This window comes from Dendrobates tinctorius, unplaced genomic scaffold (genome assembly GCF_039654945.1).
Source record: "Dendrobates tinctorius isolate UK_male_01 unplaced genomic scaffold, ASM3965494v1 ptg000048l, whole genome shotgun sequence".
NCBI lineage: Eukaryota > Metazoa > Chordata > Amphibia > Anura > Dendrobatidae > Dendrobates > Dendrobates tinctorius.
The window spans coordinates 6,965,001-6,992,500 of NW_027361716.1; the positions used below are offsets into that span (position 1 = coordinate 6,965,001).

The following is a 27,500-nucleotide window of genomic DNA, read 5'->3' on the forward strand; positions in this document are numbered from 1 at the left end:
CACTCCGCCACGACTACTCAGACGTCAAGCTGTTATGAGTTTCACACACGTTTTCTAATAGCACCATGATCAAGCTCAGTGATCAACCCTCTGGAAGACATCTCAGAAAATGAAAAGAAAATACAAGGTCTCAGTAAAATGCAAAAATCTGATTTAAAGTCATCATCAATGGGAACCATTCACAGTTTAAAGCTTTTCCCTCTTCATAATGTGGATTTGGAGTCAGTCAGCTCCAAAAACATCCTTAAAAATAATCCGAAAATGCTGAGAAGACTGAAAATAATCATTTCCAAGTAAAAAAGACTTGGTGTTCATTTGATCAGGCTTTGGAGCGTATATTAACCATGTCAAGTTTCCAAAAATGTCCAGCGGTTAACTGAAATTACCATATCAATCTTCAGATGTTTTTCACTTTGAACAGCTCCATACCTATACTACAAGTCAACGGTAAGGTTCGAAAGACCCTATAAAGGGTCCTGATTGACTTTTGTGTGCTACAAAAAAAGCCACAAAACACATTAAAAAGACGCCGAAAAGAATTTTTAGAAAAACACCACCAAAAATGTTTATAAGGCACTTTAGGAAATTCTGGAAAACACAAGAAAAGATGGCTTAGAGAAAAATCAAAAACACTTCCTGAAGCCATTTTGGCTTCAAATCCTTGTCAGATTCACCCACTTGGAAAGAGTGTTATGTGAATAATGAGATTGCTTGGTATGACATTGACAATGAGTGACATAAACAATTTTAATTTTTGCTAATCCTACTTGATTGACAGCTTTGACCATGGTATTCCATGAATCCTTGAACTCTTTTTTTGTCTTTTATTATGTGGATTTTAAATTGCTTGTTTCATCATAAACATTGGGCATCGTCGATCTGAGTGCAGATGGAAAAATCGAAATGTGTGCCCAGGTTCCACTGAGATTTGAACTCAGATCACAGGATTCAAAGTCCAGAGTGCTAACCATTACACAGTCATGGCTGCGGCTTGTTGTGCAGAATAAAGCATATGAAATCGTGAACGATGGCGAAAACAGGCTCCAAAGCTGCAGTGCAAATCTGCAATCATACACAATGGTAAATTGATATCTTATAGCCTTTCATTCCACAAATTTACCAACATTTCCACGATATCACAGCTAGGACAGTTTGAAATGTTGATGAAAAGTGGCTAGTAAAAAGATTGCTGTATCTGTTACTTGGAAAAAGTGTGAAAAAAATAAATTGCAAAACTTATACTGTTAGAAAACTGTTCATCCAGTAGTTGATAAAGATTAGCATTGCATGGTAAAAGGCTTCGAGAGATAATTTAAGGTTTGTGCAAATCAAAGTGCATGTCCCAGTCCATTAGCCAGGACAGCGGTCTGTGGCTGCTGGACAAGATCAAGAGAAAAACCTCTTACCTGATGGCACCCACGGTGCTTCTTTTGATTAGCGGCAAGTCGCACATGTAATGTTGCTCCAGAATAGATTATCTAAAGAACAGTCAAAGATAAAGTCAGTTTGGTCCTAGAAACTCGCTCCATCACAGATCACTGTCATGGGGAATAGACTAGTAAACATGCAAATTGAACAACAAAGATAAAAGGTCAAAAAGTTTTGGAAACATTGACGTAGTCGGCAGGATTTGCACCTGCGCGGGGAGACCCCAATGGATTTCTTGCCCATCGCCTTAACCACTCGGCCACGACTACTCGGACATCAAGCTGTTAAGAGTTTCACACACGTTTTCTAATAGCACCATGGCCAAGCTCAGTGATCAACCCTCTGGAAGACATCTCAGAAAATGAAAAGAAAATACAAGGTCTCAGTAAAATGCAAAAATCTGATTTAAAGTCATCATCAATGGGAACCATTCACAGTTTAAAGCTTTTCCCTTTCATAATGTGGTTTTGGAGTCAGTCAGCTCCAAAAACATCCTTAAAAATAATCCGAAAATGCTGAGAAGACTGAACATAATAATTTCCAAGTAAAAAAGACTTGATGTTCATTTGATCAGGCTTTGGAGCGTCTATTAACCATGTCAAGTTTCCAAAAATGTCCAGCGGTTAACTGAAATTACCATATCAATCTTCAGCTGTTTTTCACTTTGAACAGCTCCATACCTAAACTACAAGTCAACGGTAAGGTTCGAAAGACCCTATAAAGGGTCCTGATTGACTTTTGAGTGCTACAAAAAAAGCCACAAAAGACGCCGAAAAGAATTTTTAGAAAAACACCACCAAAAATGTTTATAAGGCACTTTAGGAAATTCTGGAAAACACAAGAAAAGATGGCTTAGAGAAAAATCAAAAACACTTCCTGAAGCCATTTTGGCTTCAAATCCTTGTCAGATTCACCCACTTGGAAAGAGTGTTATGTGAATATTGACTCAAGTCACAGAGTATGAGATTGCTTGGTATGACATAGACAATGAGTGACATAGACAATTTTAATTTTTGCTAATCCTACTTGATTGACAGCTTTGACCATGAATCCTTGAACTCTTTTTTTGTCTTTTATTATGTGGATTTTAAATTGCTTGTTTCATCTTAAACATTGGGCATCGTCGATCTGAGTGCAGATGGAAAAATCAAAATGTGTGCCCAGGTTCTACTGAGATTTGAACTCAGATCACTGGATTCAAAGTCTAGAGTGCTAACCATTACACCAGGGAACCAACAATGACACAGTCATGGCTGCGGCTTGTTTTGCTGAATAAAGCATATGAAATCGTGAACGATGGCGAAAACAGGCTCCAAAGCTGCAGTGCAAATCTGCAATCATACACAATGGTAAATTGATATCTTATAAACTTTCATTCCACAAATTTACCAACATTTCCACGATATCACAGCTAGCGCAGTTTGAAATGTTGATGAAAAGTGGCTAGTAAAAAGATTGCTGTATCTGTTACTTGGAAAAAGTGTGAAAAAAATAAATTGCAAAACTTATACTGTTAGAAAACTGTTCATCCAGTAGTCGATAAAGATTAGCATTGCATGGTAAAAGGCTTCATCTGAGAGATAATTTAAGGTTTGCGCAAATCAAAGTGCATGTCCCAGTCCATTAGCCAGGACAGCGGTCTGTGGCTGCTGGACAAGATCGAGAGAAAAACTTCTTACCTGATGGCACCCACGGTGCTTCTTTTGATTAGCAGCAAGTCGCACATGTAATGTTGCTCCAGAATAGATTATCTAAAGAACAGTCAAAGATAAAGTCAGTTTGGTCCTAGAAACTCGCTCCATCACAGATCACTGTCATGGGGAATAGACTAGTAAACATGCAAATTGAACAACAAAGATAAAAGGTCAAAAAGTTATTTTAAACATAGACGTAGTCGGCAGGATTTGCACCTGCGCGGGGAGACCCCAATGGATTTCTAGCCCATCGCCTTAACCACTCGGCCACGACTACTCGGATGTCAAGCTGTTATGAGCTTCACACATGTTTTCTTATTAGAAAACTATTGCACCAAGTTATTGCACCATGATCACGCTCAGTGATCAACCCTCTGGAAGACATCTCAGAAAATGAAAAGAAAATACAAGGTCTCAGTAAAATACAAAAATCTGATTTAAAGTCATCATCAATGGGAACCATTCACAGTTTAAAGCTTTTCCCTCTTCATAATGTGGATTTGGAGTCAGTCAGCTCCAAAAACATCCTTAAAAATAATCCGAAAATGCTGAGAAGACTGAACATAATCATTTCCAAGTAAAAAAGACTTGATGTTCATTTGATCAGGCTATGGAGCGTCTATTAACCATCTGAAGTTTCCAAAAAATGTCCAGCAGTTAACTGAAATTACCATCTCAATCTTCAGCTGTTTTTCACTTTGAACAGCTCCATACCTATAATACAAGTCAAGGGTAAGGTTCGAAAGACCCTATAAAGGGTCCTGATTGACTTTTGTGTGCTACAAAAAAAGCCACAAAACACATTCAAAAGATGCCGAAAAGAATTTAAAAAAAACACCACCAAAAATGTTTATAAGGCACTTTAGGAAATTCTGGAAAACACAAGAAAAGATGGCTTAGAGAAAAATCGAAAACACTTCCTGCAGCCATTTTGGCTTCAAATCCTTGTCAGACTAACCCACTTGGAAAGAGTGTTATGTGAATATTGACTCTATTCACAGAGTATGAGATTGTTTGGTATGACATAGACAATTTTAATTTTTGCTAATCCTACTTGATCCTAATCCTACTGCTTTGACGATGGTATTCCATGAATCCTTGAACTCTTTTTTTGTCTTTTATTATGTGGATTTTAAATTGCTTGTTTCATCATAAACATTGGGCATCGTCGATCTGAGTGCAGATGGAAAAATCGAAATGTGTGCCCAGTTTCTACTGAGATTTGAATTCAGATAACAGGATTCAAAGTCCAGAGAGCTAACCATTACACCATGGAACCAACCATTACACAGTCATGGCTGCGGCTTGTTGTGCTGAATAAAGCATATGAAATCGTGAACGATGGCGAAAACAGGCTCCAAAGCTGCAGTGCAAATCTGCAATCATACACAATGGTAAATTGATATCTTATAACCTTTCATTCCACAAATTTACCAACATTTCCACGATATCACAGCTAGGACAGTTTGAAATGCTGATGAAAAGTGGCTAGTAAAAAGATTGCTGTATCTGTTACTTGGAAAAAGTGTGAAAAAAATAAATTGCAAAACTTATGCTGTTAGAAAACTGTTCATCCAGTATTTGATAAATATTAGCATTGCATGGTAAAAGGCTTCATCTGAGAGATAATTTAAGGTTTGTGCAAATCAAAGTGCATGTCCCAGTCCATTAGCCAGGACAGCGGTCTGTGGCTGCTGGACAAGATCAAGAGAAAAACCTCTTACCTGATGGCACCCAAGGTGCTTCTTTTGATTAGCGGCAAGTCGCACATGTAATGTTGCTCCAGAATAGATTATCTAAAGAACAGTCAAAGATAAAGTCAGTTTGGTCCTAGAAACTCGCTCCATCACAGATCACTGTCATGGGGAATAGACTAGTAAACATGCAAATTGAACAACAAAGATAAAAGGTCAAAAAGTTTTTGAAACACTCGGCCACGACTACTCGGACGTCAAGCTGTTATGAGTTTCACACATGTTTTCTAATAGCACCATGATCAAGCTCAGTGATCAACCCTCTGGAAGACATCTCAGAAAATGAAAAGAAAATACAAGGTCTCAGTAAAATGCAAAAATCTGATTTAAAGTCATCATCAATGGGAACCATTCACAGTTTAAAGCTTTTCCCTCTTCATAATGTGGATTTGTAGTCAGTCAGCTCCAAAAACATCTTTAAAAATAATCCAAAAATGCTGAGAAGACTGAACATAATCATTTCCAAGTAAAAAAGACTTGATGTTCATTTGATCAGGTTTTGGAGCGTCTATTAATCATCTCAAGTTTCCAAAAATGTCCAGCGGTTAACTGAAATTACCATATCAATCTTCAGCTGTTTTTCACTTTGAACAGCTCCATACCTATAATACAAGTCAACGGTAAGGTTCGAAAGACCCTATAAAGGGTCCTGATTGACTTTTGTGTGCTACAAAAAAAGCCACAAAACACATTCAAAAGACGCCGAAAAGAATTTTTAGAAAAACACCACCAAAAATGTTTATAAGGCACTTTAGGAAATTCTGGAAAACACAAGAAAAGATGGCTTAGAGAAAAATCAAAAACACTTCCTGAAGCCATTTTGGCTTCAATTCCTTGTCAGATTCACCCACTTGGAAAGAGTGTTATGTGAATATTGACTCAAGTCACAGAGTATGAGATTGCTTGGTATGACATAGACAATTTTAATTTTTGCTAATCCTACTTGATTGACAGCTTTGACCATGGTATTCCATGAATCCTTGAACCCTTTTTTGTCTTTTATTATGTGTATTTTAAATTGCTTGTTTCATCATAAACATTGGGCATCGTCGATCTGAGTGCAGATGGAAAAATTGAAATGTGTGCCCAGGTTCCACTGAGATTTGAATTCAGATAACAGGATTCAAAGTCCAGAGTGCTAACCATTACACCATGGAACCAACCATTACACAGTCATGGCTGCGGCTTGTTGTGCTGAATAAAGCATATGAAATCGTGAATGATGGCGAAAACAGGCTCCAAAGCTGCAGTGCAAATCTGCAATCATACACAATGGTAAATTGATATCTTATAACCTTTCATTCCACAAATTTACCAACATTTCCATGACATCACAGCTAGGACAGTTTGAAATGTTGATGAAAAGTGGCTAGTAAAAAGATTGCTGTATCTGTTACTTGGAAAAAGTATGAAAAAAATAAATTGCAAAACTTATACTGTTAGAAAACTGTTCATCCAGTAGTTGATAAAGATTAGCATTGCATGGTAAAAGGCTTCATCTGAGAGATAATTTAAGGTTTGTGCAAATCAAAGTGCATGTCCCAGTCCATTAGCCAGGACAGCGGTCTGTGGCTGCTGGACAAGATCAAGAGAAAAACCTCTTACCTGATGGCACCCACGGTGCTTCTTTTGATTAGCGGCAAGTCGCACATGTAATGTTGCTCCAGAAAAGATTATCTAAAGAACAGTCAAAGATAAAGTCAGTTTGGTCCTAGAAACTCGCTCCATCACAGATCACTGTCATGGGGAATAGACTAGTAAACATGCAAATAGAACAACAAAGATAAAAGGTCAAAAAGTTTTTGAATCATAGACGTAGTCGTCAGGATTTGAACATGCGCGGTGAGACACCAATGGATTTCTAGTCCATCGCCTTATCCACTCGGCCACGACTACTCGGACGTCAAGCTGTTATGAGTTTCACACTTGTTTTCTAATAGCACCATGATCAAGCTCAGTGATCAACCCTCTGGAAGACATCTCAGAAAATGAAAAGAAAATACAAGGTCTCAGTAAAATGCAAAAATCTGATTTAAAGTCATCATCAATGGGAGCCATTCACAGTTTAAAGCTTTTCCCTCTTCATAATGTGGATTTGGAGTCAGTCAGCTCCAAAAACATCCTGAAAAATAATCCAAAAATGCTGAGAAGACTGAACATAATCATTTCCAAGTAAAAAAGACATGATGTTCATTTGATCAGGCTTTGGAGCGTCTATTAACCATCTCAAGTTTCCAAAAATGTCCAGCGGTTAACTGAAATTACCATATCAATCTTCACCTGTTTTTCACTTTGAACAGCTCCATACCTATAATACAAGTCAACGGTAAGGTTCGAAAGACCCTATAAAGGGTCCTGATTGACTTTTGTGTGCTACAAAAAAAGCCACAAAACACATTCAAAAGACGCCGAAAAGAATTTTTAGAAAAACACACCAAAAATGTTTATTAGGCACTTTAGGAAATTCTGGAAAACACAAGAAAAGATGGCTTAGAGAAAAATCAAAAACACTTCCTGAAGCCATTTTGGCTTCAAATCCTTGTCAGATTCACCCACTTGGAAAGAGTGTTATGTGAATATTGACTCAAGTCACAGAGTATGAGATTGCTTGGTATGACATAGACAATGAGTGATATTGACAGCTTTGACCATGAATCCTTTTTTTGTCTTTTATTATGTGGATTTTAAATTGCTTGTTTCATCATAAACATAGGGCATTGTCGATCTGAGTGCAGATGGAAAAATCGAAATGCACTCTGGATTCAAAGTCCAGAGTGCTAACCATTACACCATGGAACCAACCATGACATAGTCATGGCTGCGGCTTGTTGTGCTGAATAAAGCATATGAAATCGTGAACGATGGCGAAAACAGGCTCCAAAGCTGCAGTGCAAATCTGCAATCATACACAATGGTAAATTGATATCTTATAACCTTTCATTCCACAAATTTACCAACATTTCCACGATATCACAGCTAGGACAGTTTGAAATGTTGATGAAAAGTGGCTAGTAAAAAGATTGCTGTTTCTGTTACTTGGAAAAAGTGTGAAAAAAATAAATTGCAAAACTTATACTGTTAGAAAACTGTTCATCCAGTAGTCGATAAAGATTAGCATTGCATGGTAAAAGGCTTCATCTGAGAGATAATTTAAGGTTTGTGCAAATCAAAGTGCATGTCCCAGTCCATTAGCCAGGACAGCGGTCTGTGGCTGCTGGACAAGATCAAGAGAAAAACCTCTTACCTGATGGCACCCACGATGCTTCTTTTGATTAGCGGCAAGTCGCACATGTAATGTTGCTCCAGAATAGATTATCTAAAGAACAGTCAAATATAAAGTCAGTTTGGTCCTAGAAACTCGCTCCATCACAGATCACTGTCATGGGGAATAGACTAGTAAACATGCAAATTGAACAACAAAGATAAAAGGTCAAAAAGTTATTTTAAACATAGACGTAGTCGGCAGGATTTGCACCTGCGCGGGGAGACCCCAAAGGATTACTAGCCCATCGCCTTAACCACTCGGCCACGACTACTCAGACGTCAAGCTGTTATGAGTTTCACACACGTTTTCTAATAGCACCATGATCAAGCTCAGTGATCAACCCTCTGGAAGACATCTCAGAAAATGAAAAGAAAATACAAGGTCTCAGTAAAATGCAAAAATCTGATTTAAAGTCATCATCATCAATGGGAACCATTCACAGTTTAAAGCTTTTCCCTCTTCATAATGTGGATTTGGAGTCAGTCAGCTCCAAAAACATCCTTAAAAATAATCCGAAAATGCTGAGAAGACTGAACATAATCATTTCCAAGTAAAAAAGACTTGATGTTCATTTGATCATGCTTTGGAGCGTCTATTAACCATCTCAAGTTTCCAAAAATGTCCAGCGGTTAACTGAAATTACCATATCAATCTTCAGATGTTTTTCACTTTGAACAGCTCCATACCTATAATACAAGTCAAGGGTAAGGTTCGAAAGACCCTATAAAGGGTCCTGATTGACTTTTGTGTGCTACAAAAAAAGCCACAAAACACATTCAAAAGACGCCGAAAAGAATTTTTAGAAAAACACACCAAAAATGTTTATTAGGCACTTTAGGAAATTCTGGAAAACACAAGAAAAGATGGCTTAGAGAAAAATCAAAAACACTTCCTGAAGCCATTTTGGCTTCAAATCCTTGTCAGATTCACCCACTTGGAAAGAGTGTTATGTGAATATTGACTCAAGTCACAGAGTATGAGAATACTTCGTATGACATAGACAATGAGTGATAGACAATTTTAATTTTTGCTAATTATACTTGATTGACAGCTTTGACCATGGTATTCCATGAATCCTTGAACTCTTTTTTTGTCTTTTATTATGTGTATTTTAAATTGCTTGTTTCATCATAAACATTGGGCATCGTCGATCTGAGTGCAGATGGAAAAATCGAAATGTGTGCCCAGGTTCCACTGAGATTTGAACTCAGATCACAGGATTCAAAGTCCAGAGTGCTAACCATTACACCATGGAGCCAAACATTATATAGTCATGGCTGCGGCTTGTTGTGCTGAATAAAGCATATGAAATCGTGAACGATGGCGAAAACAGGCTCCAAAGCTGCAGTGCAAATCTGCAATCATACACAATGGTAAATTGATATCTTATAACCTTTCATTCCACAAATTTACCAACATTTCCACGATATCACAGCTAGCGCAGTTTGAAATGTTGATGAAAAGTGGCTAGTAAAAAGATTGCTGCATCTGTTACTTGGAAAAAGTGTGAAAAAAATAAATTGCAAAACTTATACTGTTAGAAAACTGTTCATCCAGTAGTCGATAAAGATTAGCATTGCATGGTAAAAGGCTTCATCTGAGAGATAATTTAAGGTTTGTGCAAATCAAAGTGCATGTCCCAGTCCATTAGCCAGGACAGCGGTCTGTGGCTGCTGGACAAGATTGAGAGAAAAAAATCTTACCTGATGGCACCCACGGTGCTTCTTTTGATTAGCGGCAAGTCGCACATGTAATGTTGCTCCAGAATACATTATCTAAAGAACAGTCAAAGATAACGTCAGTTTGGTCCTAGAAACTCGCTCCATCACAGATCACTGTCATGGGGAATAGACTAGTAAACATGCAAATTGAACAACAAAGATAAAAGGTCAAAAAGTTAGTGAAACATAGACGTAGTCGGCAGGATTTGAACCTGCGCGGGGAGACCCCAATGGATTTCAAGTCCATCGCCTTAACCACTCGGCCACGACTACTCGGACGTCACCCTGTTATGAGCTTCACACATGTTTTCTAATAGCACCATGATCACGCTCAGTGATCAACCCTCTGGAAGACATCTCAGAAAATGAAAAGAAAATACAAGGTCTCAGTAAAATGCAAAAATCTGATTTAAAGTCATCATCAATGGGAACCATTCACAGTTTAAAGCTTTTCCCTCTTCATAATGTGGATTTGGAGTCAGTCAGCTCCAAAAACATCCTTAAAAATAATCCGAAAATGCTGAGAAGACTGAACATAATCATTTCCAAGTAAAAAAGACTTGATGTTCATTTGATCAGGCTTTGGAGCATCTATTAACCATCTCAAGTTTCCAAAAATGTCCAGCGGTTAACTGAAATTACCATATCAATCTTCAGCTGTTTTTCACTTTGAACAGCTCCATACCTATAATACAAGTCAACGGTAAGGTTCGAAAGACCCTATAAAGGGTCCTGATTGACTTTTGTGTGCTACAAAAAAAGCCACAAAACACATTCAAAAGACGCCGAAAAGAATTTTTAGAAAAACACCACCAAAAATGTTTATAAGGCACTTTAGGAAATTCTGGAAAACACAAGAAAAGATGGCTTAGAGAAAAATCAAAAACACTTCCTGAAGCCATTTTGGCTTCAAATCCTTGTCAGATTCACCCACTTGGAAAGAGTGTTATGTGAATATTGACTCAAGTCACAGAGTATGAGATTACTTGGTATGACATAGACAAATTTAATTTTTGCTAATCCTACTTGATTGACAGCTTTGACCATGGTATTCCATGAATCCTTGAACTCTTTTTTGTCTTTTATTATGTGGATTTTAAATTGCTTGTTTCATCATAAACATTGGGAATCGTTGATCTGAGTGCAGATGGAAAAATCAAAATGTGTGCTCAGGTTCTACTGAGATTTGAACTCAGATAACTGGATTCAAAGTCCAGAGTGCTAACCATTACACCATGGAACCAACCATGACGCAATCATGGCTGCGGCTTGTTTTGCTGAATAAAGCATATGAAATCGTGAACGATGGCGAAAACAGGCTCCAAAGCTGCAGTGCAAATCTGCAATCATACACAATGGTAAATTGATATCTTATAACCTTTCATTCCACAAATTTACCAACATTTCCACGATATCACAGCTAGCGCAGTTTGAAATGTTGATGAAAAGTGGCTAGTAAAAAGATTGCTGTATCTGTTACTTGGAAAAATTGTGAAAAAAATAAATTGCAAAACTTATACTGTTAGAAAACTGTTCATCCAGTAGTTGATAAAGATTAGCATTGCATGGTAAAAGGCTTCATCTGAGAGATAATTTAAGGTTTGTGCAAATCAAAGTGCATGTCCCAGTCCATTAGCCAGGACAGCGGTCTGTGGCTGCTGGACAAGATCGAGAGAAAAACCTCTTACCTGATGGCACCCACGGTGCTTCTTTTGATTAGCGGCAAGTCACACATGTAATGTTGCTCCAGAATAGATTATCTAAAGAACAGTCAAAGATAACGTCAGTTTGGTCCTAGAAACTCGCTCCATCACAGATCACTCTCATGGGGAATAGACTAGTAAACATGCAAATTGAACAACAAAGATAAAAGGTCAAAAAGTTATTGAAACATAGACGTAGTCGGCAGGATTTGAACCTGCGCGGGGAGACCCCAATGGATATCAAGTCCATCGCCTTAACCACTCGGCCACGACTACTCAGATGTCAAGCTGTTATGAGCTTCACACATGTTTTCTTATTAGAAAACTATTGCACCAAGTTATTGCACCATGATCACGCTCAGTGATCAACCCTCTGGAAGACATCTCAGAAAATGAAAAGAAAATACAAGGTCTCAGTAAAATGCAAAAATCTGATTTAAAGTCATCATCAATGGGAACCATTCACAGTTTAAAGCTTTTCCCTCTTCATAATGTGGATTTGGAGTCAGTCAGCTCCAAAAACATCCTTAAAAATAATCCGAAAATGCTGAGAAGACTGAACATAATCATTTCCAATTAAAAAAAACTTGATGTTCATTTGATCAGGCTTTGGAGCGTCTATTAACCATCTCAAGTTTCCAAAAATGTCCAGCGGTTAACTGAAATTACCATATCAATCTTCAGCTGTTTTTCACTTTGAACAGCTCCATACCTATAATACAAGTCAACGGTAAGGTTCGAAAGACCCTATAAAGGGTCCTGATTGACTTTTGTGTGCTACAAAAAAAGCCACAAAACACATTCAAAAGACGCCAAAAAGAATTTTTAGAAAAACACCACCAAAAATGTTTATAAGGCACTTTAGGAAATTCTGGAAAACACAAGAAAAGATGGCTTAGAGAAAAATCAAAAACACTTCCTGAAGCCATTTTGGCTTCAAATCCTTGTCAGATTCACCCACTTGGAAAGAGTGTTATGTGAATATTGACTCAAGTCAATATTGAATATGAGATTACTTGGTATGACATAGACAATTTTAATTTTTGCTAATCCTACTTGATTGACAGCTTTGACCATGGTATTCCATGAATCCTTGAACTCTTTTTTGTCTTTTATTATGTGGATTTTAAATTGCTTGTTTCATCATAAACATTGGGCATCGTTGATCTGAGTGCAGATGGAAAAATTGAAATGTGTGCTCAGGTTCTACTGAGATTTGAACTCAGATCACTGGATTCAAAGTCCAGAATGCTAACCATTACACCATGGAACCATCCATGATGCAATCATGGCTGCGGCTTGTTTTGCTGAATAAAGCATATGAAATCGTGAACGATGGCGAAAACAGGCTCCAAAGCTGCAGTGCAAATCTGCAATCATACACAATGGTAAATTGATATCTTATAACCTTTCATTCCACAAATTTACCAACATTTCCACGATATCACAGCTAGGACAGCTTGAAATGTTGATGAAAAGTGGCTAGTAAAAAGATTGCTGTATCTGTTACTTGGAAAAAGTGTGAAAAAAATAAATTGCAAAACTTATACTGTTAGAAAACTGTTCATCCAGTAGTCGATAAAGATTAGCATTGCATGGTAAAAGGCTTCATCTGAGAGATAATTTAAGGTTTGTGCAAATCAAAGTGCATGTCCCAGTCCATTAGCCAGGACAGCGGTCTGTGGCTGCTGGACAAGATCAAGAGAAAAACCTCTTACCTGATGGCACCCACGATGCTTCTTTTGATTAGCGGCAAGTCGCACATGTAATGTTGCTCCAGAATAGATTATCTAAAGAACAGTCAAATATAAAGTCAGTTTGGTCCTAGAAACTCGCTCCATCACAGATCACTGTCATGGGGAATAGACTAGTAAACATGCAAATTGAACAACAAAGATAAAAGGTCAAAAAGTTATTTTAAACATTGACGTAGTCGGCAGGATTTGCACCTGCGCGGGGAGACCCCAAAGGATTTCTAGCCCATCGCCTTAACCACTCGGCCACGACTACTCAGACGTCAAGCTGTTATGAGTTTCACACACGTTTTCTAATAGCACCATGATCAAGCTCAGTGATCAACCCTCTGGAAGACATCTCAGAAAATGAAAAGAAAATACAAGGTCTCAGTAAAATGCAAAAATCTGATTTAAAGTCATCATCAATGGGAACCATTCACAGTTTAAAGCTTTTCCCTCTTCATAATGTGGATTTGGAGTCAGTCAGCTCCAAAAACATCCTTAAAAATAATCCGAAAATGCTGAGAAGACTGAACATAATCATTTCCAAGTAAAAAAGACTTGATGTTCATTTGATCAGGCTTTGGAGCGTCTATTAACCATCTCAAGTTTCCAAAAATGTCCAGCGGTTAACTGAAATTACCATATCAATCTTCAGCTGTTTTTCACTTTGAACAGCTCCATACCTATAATACAAGTCAACGGTAAGGTTCGAAAGACCCTATAAAGGGTCCTGATTGACTTTTGTGTGCTACAAAAAAAGCCACAAAACACATTCAAAAGACGCCGAAAAGAATTTTTAGAAAAACACCACCAAAAATGTTTATAAGGCACTTTAGGAAATTCTGGAAAACACAAGAAAAGATGGCTTAGAGAAAAATCAAAAACACTTCCTGAAGCCATTTTGGCTTCAAATCCTTGTCAGATTCACCCACTTGGAAAGAGTGTTATGTGAATATTGACTCAAGTCACAGAATATGAGATTGCTTGGTATGACATAGACAATGAGTGATATAGACAATTTTAATTTTTGCTAATCCTACTTGATTGACAGCTTTGATCATGGTATTCCATGAATCCTTGAACCCTTTTTTTGTCTTTTATTATGTGGATTTTAAATTGCTTGTTTCATCATAAACATTGGGCATCGTCGATCTGAGTGCACATGGAAAAATTGAAATGTGTGCCCAGGTTCCACTGAGATTTGAACTCAGATCACTGGATTCAAAGTCCAGAGTGCTAACGATTACACCATGGAACCAACCATGACTCAGTCATGGCTGCGGCTTGTTGTGCTGAATAAAGCATATGAAATCGTGAACGATGGCGAAAACAGGCTCCAAAGCTGCAGTGCAAATCTGCAATCATACACAATGGTAAATTGATATCTTATAACCTTTCATTCCACAAATTTACCAACATTTCCACGATATCACAGCTAGCGCAGTTTGAAATGTTGATGAAAAGTGGCTAGTAAAAAGATTGCTGTATCTGTTACTTGGAAAAAGTGTGAAAAACACAAATTGCAAAAATTATACTGTTAGAAAACTGTTCATCCAGTAGTCGATAAAGATTAGCATTGCATGGTAAAAGGCTTCATCTGAGAGATAATTTAAGGTTTGTACAAATCAAAGTGCATGTCCCAGTCCATTAGCCAGGACAGCGGTCTGTGGCTGCTGGACAAGATCAAGAGAAAAACCTCTTACCTGATGGCACCCACGGTGCTTCTTTTGATTAGCGGCAAGTCGCACATGTAATGTTGCTCCAGAATAGATTATCTAAAGAACAGTCAAAGATAAAATCAGTTTGGTCCTGGATACTCGCTCCATCACAGATCACTGTCATGGGGAATAGACTAGTAAACATGCAAATTGAACAACAAAGATAAAAGGTCAAAAAGTTATTTTAAACATAGACGTAGTCGGCAGGATTTGCACCTGCGCGGGGAGACCCCAATGGATTTCTAGCCCATGGCCTTAACCACTCGGCCACGACTACTCAGACGTCAAGCTGTTATGAGTTTCACACACGTTTTCTAATAGCACCATGATCAAGCATAGTGATCAACCCTCTGGAAGACATCTCAGAAAAAGAAAAGAAAACACAAGGTCTCAGTAAAATGCAAAAATCTGATTTAAAGTCATCATCAATGGGAACCATTCACAGTTTAATGCTTTTCCCTCTTCATAATGTGGATTTGGAGTCAGTCAGCTCCAAAAACATCCTTAAAAATAATACGAAAATGCTGAGAAGACTGAACATAATCATTTCCAAGTAAAAAAGACTTGATGTTCATTTGATCAGGCTTTGGTGCGTCTATTAACCATCTCAAGTTTCCAAAAATGTCCAGCGGTTAACTGAAATTACCATATCAATCTTCAGCTGTTTTTCAATTTGAACGGCTCCATACCTATACTACAAGTCAACGGTAAGGTTCGAAAGACCCTATAAAGGGTCCTGATTGACTTTTGTGTGCTACAAAAAAAGCCACAAAACACATTCAAAAGACGCCGAAAAGAATATTTAGAAAAACACCACCAAAAATGTTTATAAGGCACTTTAGGAAATTCTGGAAAACACAAGAAAAGATGGCTTAGAGAAAAATCAAAAACACTTCCTGAAGCCATTTTGGCTTCAAATCCTTGTCAGATTCAGCCACTTGGAAAGAGTGTTATGTGAATATTGACTCAAGTCACAGAGTATGAGATTGCTTGGTATGACATAGACAATGAGTGATATAGACAATTTTAATTTTTGCTAATCCTACTTGATTGACAGCTTTGATCATGGTATTCCATGAATCCTTAAACCCTTTTTTTGTCTTTTATTATGTGGATTTTAAATTGCTAGTTTCATCATAAACATTGGGCATCGTCGATCTGAGTGCACATGGAAAAATTGAAATGTGTGCCCAAGTTCCTCTGAGATTTGAACTCAGATCACTGGATTCAAAGTCCAGAGTGCTAACGATTACACCATGGAACCAACCATGACTCAGTCATGGCTGCGGCTTGTTGTGCTGAATAAAGCATATGAAATCGTGAACGATGGCAAAAACAGGCTCCAAAGCTGCAGTGCAAATCTGCAATCATACACAATGATAAATTGATATCTTATAACCTTTCTTTCCACAAATTTACCAACATTTCCACGATATCACAGTTAGCGCAGTTTGAAATGTTGATGAAAAGTGGCTAGTAAAAAGATTGCTGTATCTGTTACTTGGAAAAAGTGTGAAAAACATAAATTGCAAAACTTATACTGTTAGAAAACTGTTCATCCAGTAGTCGATAAAGATTAGCATTGCATGGTAAAAGGCTTCATCTGAGAGATAATTTAAGGTTTCTACAAATCAAAGTGCATGTCCCAGTCCATTAGCCAGGACAGCGGTCTGTGGCTGCTGGACAAGATCAAGAGAAAAACCTCTTACCTGATGGCACCCACGGTGCTTCTTTTGATTAGCGGCAAGTCGCACATGTAATGTTGCTCCAGAATAGATTATCTAAAGAACAGTCAAAGATAAAATCAGTTTGGTCCTGGAAACTCGCTCCATCGCAGATCACTGTCATGGGGAATAGACTAGTAAACATGCAAATTGAACAACAAAGATAAAAGGTCAAAAAGTTATTTTAAACATAGATGTAGTCGGCAGGATTTGCACCTGCGCGGGGAGACCCCAATGGATTTCTAGCCCATCGCCTAAACCACTCGGCCACGACTACTCAGACGTCAAGCTGTTATGAGTTTCACACACGTTTTCTAATAGCACCATGATCAAGCATAGTGATCAACCCTCTGGAAGACATCTCAGAAAAAGAAAAGAAAACACAAGGTCTCAGTAAAATGCAAAAATCTGATTTAAAGTCATCATCAATGGGAACCATTCACAGTTTAATGCTTTTCCCTCTTCATAATGTGGATTTGGAGTCAGTCAGCTCCAAAAACATCCTTAAAAATAATACGAAAATGCTGAGAAGACTGAACATAATCATTTCCAAGTAAAAAAGACTTGATGTTCATTTGATCAGGCTTTGGTGCGTCTATTAACCATCTCAAGTTTCCAAAAATGTCCAGCGGTTAACTGAAATTACCATATCAATCTTCAGCTGTTTTTCACTTTGAACGGCTCCATACCTATACTACAAGTCAACGGTAAGGTTCGAAAGACCCTATAAAGGGTCCTGATTGACTTTTGTGTGCTACAAAAAAAGCCACAAAACACATTCAAAAGACGCCGAAAAGAATATTTAGAAAAACACCACCAAAAATGTTTATAAGGCACTTTAGGAAATTCTGGAAAACACAAGAAAAGATGGCTTAGAGAAAAATCAAAAACACTTCCTGAAGCCATTTTGGCTTCAAATCCTTGTCAGATTCAGCCACTTGGAAAGAGTGTTATGTGAATATTGACTCAAGTCACAGAGTATGAGATTGCTTGGTATGACATAGACAATGAGTGATATAGACAATTTTAATTTTTGCTAATCCTACTTGATTGACAGCTTTGATCATGGTATTCCATGAATCCTTGAAACCTTTTTTTGTCTTTTATTATGTGGATTTTAAATTGCTAGTTTCATCATAAACATTGGGCATCGTCGATCTGAGTGCACATGGAAAAATTGAAATGTGTGCCCAAGTTCCACTGAGATTTCAACTCAGATCACTGGATTCAAAGTCCAGAGTGCTAACCATTACACCATGGAAACAACCATGATGCAATAATGGCTGCGGCTTGTTTTGCTGAATAAAGCATATGAAATCGTGAACGATGGCGAAAACAGGCTCCAAAGCTGCAGTGCAAATCTGCAATCATACACAATGGTAAATTGATATCTTATAACCTTTCATTCCACAAATTTACCAACATTTCCACGATATCACAGCTAGCGCAGTTTGAAATGTTGATGAAAAGTGGCTAGTAAAAAGATTGCTGTATCTGTTACTTGGAAAAAGTGTGAAAAAAATAAATTGCAAAACTTATACTGTTAGAAAACTGTTCATCCAGTAGTCGATAAAGATTAGCATTGCATGGTAAAAGGCTTCATCTGAGAGATAATTTAAGGTTTGTGCAAATCAAAGTGCATGTCCCAGTCCATTAGCCAGGACAGCGGTCTGTGGCTGCTGGACAAGATCGAGAGAAAAACCTCTTACCTGATGGCACCCACGGTGCTTCTTTTGATTAGCGGCAAGTCGCACATGTAATGTTGCTCCAGAATAGATTATCTAAAGAACAGTCAAAGATAACGTCAGTTTGGTCCTAGAAACTCGCTCCATCACAGATCACTGTCATGGGGAATAGACTAGTAAACATGCAAATTGAACAACAAAGATAAAAGGTCAAAAAGTTATTGAAACATAGACGTAGTCGGCAGGATTTGAACCTGCGCAGGGAGACCCCAATGGATTTCAAGTCCCCAATGGATTTCAAGTCCCCAATGGATTTCAAGTCCATCGCCTTAACCACTCGGCCACGACTACTCGGACGTCATCCTGTTATGAGCTTCACACATGTTTTCTAATAGCACCATGATCACGCTCAGTGATCAACCCTCTGGAAGACATCTCAGAAAATGAAAAGAAAATACAAGGTCTCAGTAAAATGCAAAAATCTGATTTAAAGTCATCATCAATGGGAACCATTCACAGTTTAAAGCTTTTCCCTCTTCATAATGTGGATTTGGAGTCAGTCAGCTCCAAAAACATCCTTAAAAATAATCCGAAAATGCTGAGAAGACTGAACATAATCATTTCCAAGTAAAAAAGACTTGATGTTCATTTGATCAGGCTTTGGAGCATCTATTAACCATCTCAAGTTTCCAAAAATGTCCAGCGGTTAACTGAAATTACCATATCAATCTTCAGATGTTTTTCACTTTGAACAGCTCCATACCTATAATACAAGTCAACTGTAAGGTTCGAAAGACCCTATAAAGGGTCCTGATTGACTTTTGTGTGCTACAAAAAAAGCCACAAAACACATTCAAAAGACGCCGAAAAGAATTTTTAGAAAAACACCACCAAAAATGTTTATAAGGCACTTTAGGAAATTCTGGAAAACACAAGAAAGGATGGCTTAGAGAAAAATCAAAAACACTTCCTGAAGCCATTTTGGCTACAAATCCTTGTCAGATTCACCCACTTGGAAATAGTGTTATGTGAATATTGACTCAAGTCACAGAGTATGAGATTGCTTGGTATGACATAGACAATGAGTGATATTGACAGCTTTGACCATGAATCCTTGAATTCTTTTTTTGTCTTTAATTATGTGGATTTTAAATTGCTTGTTTCATCATAAACATTGGGCATCGTCGATCTGAGTGCAGATGGAAAAATCGAAATGTGTGCCCAGGTTCCACTGAGATTTGAACTCAGATCACTGGATTCAATGTCCAGAGTGCTAACCATTACACCATGGAACCAACCATGTCATAGTCATGGCTGCGGCTTGTTGTGCTGAATAAAGCATATGAAATCGTGAACGATGGCGAAAACAGGCTCCAAAGCTGCAGTGCAAATCTGCAATCATACACAATGGTAAATTGATATCTTATAACCTTTCATTCCACAATTTTACCAACATTTCCACGATATCACAGCTAGGACAGTTTGAAATGCTGATGAAAAGTGGCTAGTAAAAAGATTGCTGTATCTGTTACTTGGAAAAAGTGTGAAAAAAATACATTGCAAAACTTATACTGTTAGAAAACTGTTCATCCAGTAGTCAATAAAGATTAGCATTGCATGGTAAAAGGCTTCATCTGAGAGATAATTTAAGGATTGTGCAAATCAAAGTGCATGTCCCAGTCCATTAGCCAGGACAACGGTCTGTGGCTGCTGGACAAGATCAAGAGAAAAACCTCTTACCTGATGGCACCCACGGTGCTTCTTTTGATTAGCGGCAAGTCGCACATGTAATGTTGCTTCAGAATAGATTATCTAAAGAACAGTCAAATATAAAGTCAGTTTGGTCCTAGAAACTCGCTCCATCACAGATCACTGTCATGGGGAATAGACTAGTAAACATGCAAATTGAACAACAAAGATAAAAGGTCAAAAAGTTATTTTAAACATAGACGTAGTCGGCAGGATTTGCACCAGCGCGGGGAGACCCCAATGATTTTCAAGTCCATCGCCTTAACCACTCGGCCACGACTACTCGGACGTCAAGCTGTTATGAGCTTCACACATGTTTTCTAATAGCACCATGATAACGCTCAGTGATCAACCCTCTGGAAGACATCTCAGAAAATGAAAAGAAAATACAAGGTCTCAGTAAAATGCAAAAATCTGATTTAAAGTCATCATCAATGGGAACCATTCACAGTTTAAAGCTTTTCCCTCTTCATAATGTGGATTTGGAGTCAGTCAGCTCCAAAAACATCCTTAAAAATAATCCAAAAATGCTGAGAAGACTGAACATAATCATTTCCAAGTAAAAAAGACTTGATGTTCATTTGATCAGGCTTTGGAGCGTCTATTAACCATCTCAAGTTTCCAAAAATGTCCAGCGGTTAACTGAAATTACCATATCAATCTTCAGATGTTTTTCACTTTGAACAGCTCCATACCTATAATACAAGTCAACGGTAAGGTTCGAAATACCCTATAAAGGGTCCTGATTGACTTTTGTGTGCTACAAAAAAAGCCACAAAACACATTCAAAAGACGCCGAAAAGAATTTTTAGAAAAACACCACCAAAAATGTTTATAAGGCACTTTAGGAAATTCTGGAAAACACAAGAAAAGATGGCTTAGAGAAAAATCAAAAACACTTCCTGAAGCCATTTTGGCTTCAAATCCTTGTCAGATTCACCCACTTGGAAAGAGTGTTATGTGAATAATGAGATTGCTTGGTATGACATTGACAATGAGTGACATAAACAATTTTAATTTTTGCTAATCCTACTTGATTGACAGCTTTGACCATGGTATTCCATGAATCCTTGAACTCTTTTTTTGTCTTTTATTATGTGGATTTTAAATTGCTTGTTTCATCATAAACATTGGGCATCGTCGATCTGAGTGCAGATGGAAAAATCGAAATGTGTGCCCAGGTTCCACTGAGATTTGAATTCAGATCACAGGATTCAAAGTCCAGAGTGCTAACCATTACACCATGGAACCAACCATTACACAGTCATGGCTGCGGCTTGTTGTGCTGAATAAAGCATATGAAATTGTGAACGATGGCGAAAACAGGCTCCAAAGCTGCAGTGCAAATCTGCAATCATACACAATGGTAAATTGATATCTTATAACCTTTCATTCCACAAATTTACCAACATTTCCACGATATCACAGCTAGGACAGTTTGAAATGTTGATGAAAAGTGGCTAGTAAAAAGATTGCTGTATCTGTTACTTGGAAAAAGTGTGAAAAAAATAAATTGCAAAACTTATACTGTTAGAAAACTGTTCATCCAGTAGTTGATAAAGATTAGCATTGCATGGTAAAAGGCTTCATCTGAGAGATAATTTAAGGTTTGTGCAAATCAAAGTGCATGTCCCAGTCCATTAGCCAGGACAGCGGTCTGTGGCTGCTGGACAAGATCAAGAGAAAAACCTCTTACCTGATGGCACCCACGGTGCTTCTTTTGATTAGCGGCAAGTCGCACATGTAATGTTGCTCCAGAATAGATTATCTAAAGAACAGTCAAAGATAAAGTCAGTTTGGTCCTAGAAACTCGCTCCATCACATATCACTGTCATGGGGAATAGACTAGTAAAAATGCAAATTGAGCAACAAAGGTAAAAGGTCAAAAAGTTATTGAAACATAGACGTAGTCGGCAGGATTTGAACCTGCGCGGTTCAAAGGCTTTCTAGTCCATCGCCTTAACCACTCGGCCACGACTACTCAAACGTCAAGTTGTTATGATTTTCACACACATTTTCTAATAGCTCCATGATCAAGCTCAGTGATCAACCCTCTGGAAGACATCTCAGAAAAAGAAAAGAAAATACAAGGTCTCAGTAAAATGCAAAAATCTGATTTAAATTCATCATCCATGGGAACCATTCACAGTTTAAAGCTTTTCCCTCTTCATAATGTGGATTTGTAGTCAGTCAGCTCCAAAAACATCTTTAAAAATAATCCAAAAATGCTGAGAAGACTGAACATAATCATTTCCAAGTAAAAAAGACTTGATGTTCATTTGATCAGGCTTTGGAGCGTCTATTAACCATCTCAAGTTTCCAAAAATGTCCAGCGGTTAACTGAAATTACCATATCAATCTTCAGCTGTTTTTCACTTTGAACAGCTCCATACCTATAATACAAGTCAACGGTAAGGTTCGAAAGACCCTATAAAGGGTCCTGATTGACTTTTGTGTGCTACAAAAAAAAGCCACAAAACACATTCAAAAGACGCCGAAAAGAATTTTTAGAAAAACACCACCAAAAATGTTTATAAGGCACTTTAGGAAATTCTGGAAAACACAAGAAAAGATGGCTTAGAGAAAAATCAAAAACACTTCCTGAAGCCATTTTGGCTTCAAATCCTTGTCAGATTCACCCACTTGGAAAGAGTGTTATGTGAATAATGAGATTGCTTGGTATGACATTGACAATGAGTGACATAAACAATTTTAATTTTTGCTAATCCTACTTGATTGACAGCTTTGACCATGGTATTCCATGAATCCTTGAACTCTTTTTTTGTCTTTTATTATGTGGATTTTAAATTGCTTGTTTCGTCATAAACATTGGGCATCGTCGATCTGAGTGCAGATGGAAAAATCGAAATGTGTGCCCAGGTTCCACTGAGATTTGAACTCAGATCACAGGATTCAAAGTCCAGAGTGCTAACCATTACACAGTCATGGCTGCGGCTTGTTGTGCAGAATAAAGCATATGAAATCGTGAACGATGGCGAAAACAGGCTCCAAAGCTGCAGTGCAAATCTGCAATCATACACAATGGTAAATTGATATCTTATAACCTTTCATTCCACAAATTTACCAACATTTCCACGATATCACAGCTAGGACAGTTTGAAATGTTGATGAAAAGTGGCTAGTAAAAAGATTGCTGTATCTGTTACTTGGAAAAAGTGTGAAAAAAATAAATTGCAAAACTTATACTGTTAGAAAACTGTTCATCCAGTAGTTGATAAAGATTAGCATTGCATGGTAAAAGGCTTCATCTGAGAGATAATTTAAGGTTTGTGCAAATCAAAGTGCATGTCCCAGTCCATTAGCCAGGACAGCGGTCTGTGGCTGCTGGACAAGATCAAGAGAAAAACCTCTTACCTGATGGCACCCACGGTGCTTCTTTTGATTAGCGGCAAGTCGCACATGTAATGTTGCTCCAGAATAGATTATCTAAAGAACAGTCAAAGATAAAGTCAGTTTGGTCCTAGAAACTCGCTCCATCACAGATCACTGTCATGGGGAATAGACTAGTAAACATGCAAATTGAACAACAAAGATAAAAGGTCAAAAAGTTATTGAAACATAGACGTAGTCGGCAGAATTTGAACCTGCGCGGGGAGACCCCAATGGATTTCAGACCACTCGGCCACGACTACTCAGACGTCAAGCTTTTATGAGTTTCACACATGTTTTCTAATAGCACCATGATCAAGCTCAGTGATCAACCCACTGGAAGACATCTCAGAAAATGAAAAGAAAATACAAGGTCTCAGTAAAATGCAAAATCTGATTTAAAGTCATCATCAATGGGAACCATTCACAGTTTAAAGCTTTTCCCTCTTCATAATGTGGATTTGGAGTCAGTCAGCTCCAAAAACATCCTTAAAAATAATCCAAAAATGCTGAGAAGACTGAACATAATCATTTCCAAGTAAAAAAGACTTGATGTTCATTTGATCAGGTTTTGGAGCGTCTATTAACCATCTCAAGTTTCCAAAAATGTCCAGCGGTTAACTGAAATTACCATATCAATCTTCAGCTGTTTTTCACTTTGAACAGCTCCATACCTATAATACAAGTCAAGGGTAAGGTTCGAAAGACCCTATAAAGGGTCCTGATTGACTTTTGTGTGCTACAAAAAAAGCCACAAAACACATTCAAATGACGCCAAAAAGAATTTTTAGAAAAACACCACCAAAAATGTTTATAAGGCACTTTAGGAAATTCTGGAAAAAACAAGAAAAGATGGCTTAGAGAAAAATCAAAAACACTTCCTGAAGCCATTTTGGCTTCAAATCCTTGTCAGATTCACCCACTTGGAAAGAGTGTTATGTGAATATTGACTCAAGTCACAGAGTATGAGATTGCTTGGTATGACATAGACAATGAGTGACAGACAATTTTAATTTTTGCTAATCCTACTTGATTGACAGCTTTGACCATGGTATTCCATGAATCCTTGAACTCTTTTTTTGTCTTTTATTATGTGTATTTTAAATTGCTTGTTTTATCATAAACATTGGGCATCGTCGATCTGAGTGCAGATGGAAAAATCAAAATGTGTGCTCAGGTTCTATTGAGATTTCAACTCAGATCACTGGATTCAAAATACAGAGTGCTAACCATTACACCATGGAACCAACCATGACACATTCTTGGCTGCGGCTTGTTGTGCTGAATAAAGCATATGAAATCGTGAACGATGGCGAAAACAGGCTCCAAAGCTGCAGTGCAAATCTGCAATCATACACAATGGTAAATTGATATCTTATAACCTTTCATTCCACAAATTTACCAACATTTCCACGATATCACAGCTAGGACAGTTTGAAATGTTGATGAAAAGTGGCTAGTAAAAAGATTGCTGTATCTGTTACTTGGAAAAAGTGTGAAAAAAATAAATTGCAAAACTTATACTGTTAGAAAACTGTTCATCCAGTAGTTGATAAAGATTAGCATTGCATGGTAAAAGGCTTCATCTGAGAGATAATTTAAGGTATGTGCAAATCAAAGTGCATGTCCCAGTCCATTAGCCAGGACAGCGGTCTGTGGCTGCTGGACAAGATCAATAGAAAAACCTCTTACCTGATGGCACCCACGGTGCTTCTTTTGATTAGCGGCAAGTCGCACATGTAATGTTCCTCCAGAATAGATTATCTAATGAACAGTCAAAGATAAAGTCAGTTTGGTCCTAGAAACTCTCTCCATCACAGATCACTGTCATGGGGAATAGACTAGTAAACATGCAAATTGAACGACAAAGATAAAAGGTCAAAATCTTATTGAAACATAGACGTAGTCGGCAGGATTTGAACCTGCGCGGGGAGACCCCAATGGATTTCTAGTCCATCGCCTTAACCACTCGGCCACGACTACTCGGACGTCAAGCTGTTATGAGTTTCACACATGTTTTCTAATAGCACCATGATCAAGCTCAGTGATCAACCCTCTGGAAGACATCTCAGAAAATGAAAAGAAAATACAAGGTCTCAGTAAAATGCAAAAATCTGATTTAAAGTCATCATCAATGGGAACCATTCACAGTTTAAAGCTTTTCCCTCTTCATAATGTGGATTTGGAGTCAGTCAGCTCCAAAAACATCCTTAAAAATAATCAGAAAATGCTGAGAAGACTGAACATAATCATTTCCAAGTAAAAAAGACTTGATGTTCATTTGATCAGGCTTTGGAGCGTCTATTAACCATCTCAAGTTTCCAAAAATGTCCAGCGGTTAACTGAAATTACCATATCAATCTTCAGCTGTTTTTCACTTTGAACAGCTCCATACCTATAATACAAGTCAAGGGTAAGGTTCGAAAGACCCTATAAAGGGACCTGATTGACTTTTGTGTGCTACAAAAAAAGCCACAAAACACATTCAAAAGACGCCGAAAAGAATTTTTAGAAAAACACCACCAAAAATGTTTATAAGGCACTTTAGGAAATTCTGGAAAACACAAGAAAAGATGGCTTAGAGAAAAATCAAAAACACTTCCTGAAGCCATTTTGGCTTCAAATCCTTGTCAGATTCACCCACTTGGAAAGAGTGTTATGTGAATATTGACTCAAGTCACAGAGTATGAGATTGCTTGGTATGACATAGACAATTTTAATTTTTGCTAATCCTACTTGATTGACAGCTTTGACCATGAATCCTTGAACTCTTTTTTTGTCTTTTATTATGTGGATTTTAAATTGCTTGTTTCATCATAAACATTGGGCATCGTCGATCTCAGTGCAGATGGAAAAATCGAATTGTGTGCCCAGGTTCCACTGAGATTTGACCTCAGATCACAGGATTCAAAGTCCAGAGTGCTAACCATTACACCATGGAACCAACCATGACATAGTCGTGTCTGCGGCTTGTTGTTCTGAATAAAGCATATGAAATCGTGAACGATGGCGAAAACAGGCTCCAAAGCTGCAGTGCAAATCTGCAATCATACACAATGGTAAATTGATATCTTATAACCTTTCATTCCACAAATTTACCAACATTTCCACGATATCACAGCTAGGACAGTTTGAAATGTTGATGAAAAGTGGCTAGTAAAAAGATTGCTGTATCTGTTACTTGGAAAAAGTGTGAAAAAAATAAATTGCAAAACTTATACTGTTAGAAAACTGTTCATCCAGTAGTTGATAAAGATTAGCATTGCATGGTAAAAGGCTTCATCTGAGAGATAATTTAAGGTATGTGCAAATCAAAGTGCATGTCCCAGTCTATTATCCAGGACAGCGGTCTGTGGCTGCTGGACAAGATCAAGAGAAAAACCTCTTACCTGATGGCACCCACGGTGCTTCTTTTGATTAGCGGCAAGTCGCACATGTAATGTTGCTCCAGAATAGATTATCTAATGAACAGTCAAAGATAAAGTCAGTTTGGTCCGAGAAACTCGCTCCATCACAGATCACTGTCATGGGGAATAGACTAGTAAACATGCAAATTGAACAACAAAGATAAAAGGTCAAAAAGTTATTGAAACATTGACGTAGTCGGCAGGATTTGCACCTGCGCGGGGAGACCCCAATGGATTTCTTGCCCATCGCCTTAACCACTCGGCCACGACTACTCGGACATCAAGCTGTTAAGAGTTTCACACACGTTTTCTAATAGCACCATGGCCAAGCTCAGTGATCAACCCTCTGGAAGACATCTCAGAAAATGAAAAGAAAATACAAGGTCTCAGTAAAATGCAAAAATCTGATTTAAAGTCATCATCAATGGGAACCATTCACAGTTTAAAGCTTTTCCCTTTCATAATGTGGTTTTGGAGTCAGTCAGCTCCAAAAACATCCTTAAAAATAATCCGAAAATGCTGA

At 37.9% G+C, this 27,500-nt stretch overlaps 12 non-coding genes across 12 annotated transcripts; all 12 read right to left on the reverse strand.

Moving 5' to 3' along the window:
* Positions 1-3,317: 3,317 nt before the first annotated feature.
* TRNAS-AGA (transfer RNA serine (anticodon AGA)) lies at positions 3,318-3,399 on the reverse strand. The gene has a single exon. It is a non-coding gene; the product is annotated as a tRNA-Ser (tRNA).
* A 5,928-nt stretch (positions 3,400-9,327) lies between these two features.
* On the reverse strand, positions 9,328-9,399 carry TRNAQ-UUG (transfer RNA glutamine (anticodon UUG)). The gene has a single exon. It is a non-coding gene; the product is annotated as a tRNA-Gln (tRNA).
* A 654-nt stretch (positions 9,400-10,053) lies between these two features.
* TRNAS-UGA (transfer RNA serine (anticodon UGA)) lies at positions 10,054-10,135 on the reverse strand. Its single transcript has one exon. It is a non-coding gene; the product is annotated as a tRNA-Ser (tRNA).
* Positions 10,136-11,033: 898 nt separating this feature from the next.
* On the reverse strand, positions 11,034-11,105 carry TRNAQ-UUG (transfer RNA glutamine (anticodon UUG)). Its single transcript has one exon. It is a non-coding gene; the product is annotated as a tRNA-Gln (tRNA).
* Positions 11,106-11,759: 654 nt separating this feature from the next.
* On the reverse strand, positions 11,760-11,841 carry TRNAS-UGA (transfer RNA serine (anticodon UGA)). The gene has a single exon. It is a non-coding gene; the product is annotated as a tRNA-Ser (tRNA).
* Positions 11,842-12,766: 925 nt separating this feature from the next.
* On the reverse strand, positions 12,767-12,838 carry TRNAQ-UUG (transfer RNA glutamine (anticodon UUG)). The gene has a single exon. It is a non-coding gene; the product is annotated as a tRNA-Gln (tRNA).
* A 1,652-nt stretch (positions 12,839-14,490) lies between these two features.
* On the reverse strand, positions 14,491-14,562 carry TRNAQ-UUG (transfer RNA glutamine (anticodon UUG)). Its single transcript has one exon. It is a non-coding gene; the product is annotated as a tRNA-Gln (tRNA).
* A 4,102-nt stretch (positions 14,563-18,664) lies between these two features.
* Positions 18,665-18,782, reverse strand: TRNAS-UGA (transfer RNA serine (anticodon UGA)). The gene is made up of 2 exons: positions 18,746-18,782; positions 18,665-18,709 (listed from the first exon to the last, which is right to left on the reverse strand). It is a non-coding gene; the product is annotated as a tRNA-Ser (tRNA).
* Positions 18,783-19,654: 872 nt separating this feature from the next.
* Positions 19,655-19,726, reverse strand: TRNAQ-UUG (transfer RNA glutamine (anticodon UUG)). Its single transcript has one exon. It is a non-coding gene; the product is annotated as a tRNA-Gln (tRNA).
* A 655-nt stretch (positions 19,727-20,381) lies between these two features.
* TRNAS-UGA (transfer RNA serine (anticodon UGA)) lies at positions 20,382-20,463 on the reverse strand. Its single transcript has one exon. It is a non-coding gene; the product is annotated as a tRNA-Ser (tRNA).
* Positions 20,464-21,359: 896 nt separating this feature from the next.
* On the reverse strand, positions 21,360-21,431 carry TRNAQ-UUG (transfer RNA glutamine (anticodon UUG)). Its single transcript has one exon. It is a non-coding gene; the product is annotated as a tRNA-Gln (tRNA).
* A 4,040-nt stretch (positions 21,432-25,471) lies between these two features.
* On the reverse strand, positions 25,472-25,553 carry TRNAS-AGA (transfer RNA serine (anticodon AGA)). The gene has a single exon. It is a non-coding gene; the product is annotated as a tRNA-Ser (tRNA).
* Positions 25,554-27,500: the final 1,947 nt, after the last annotated feature.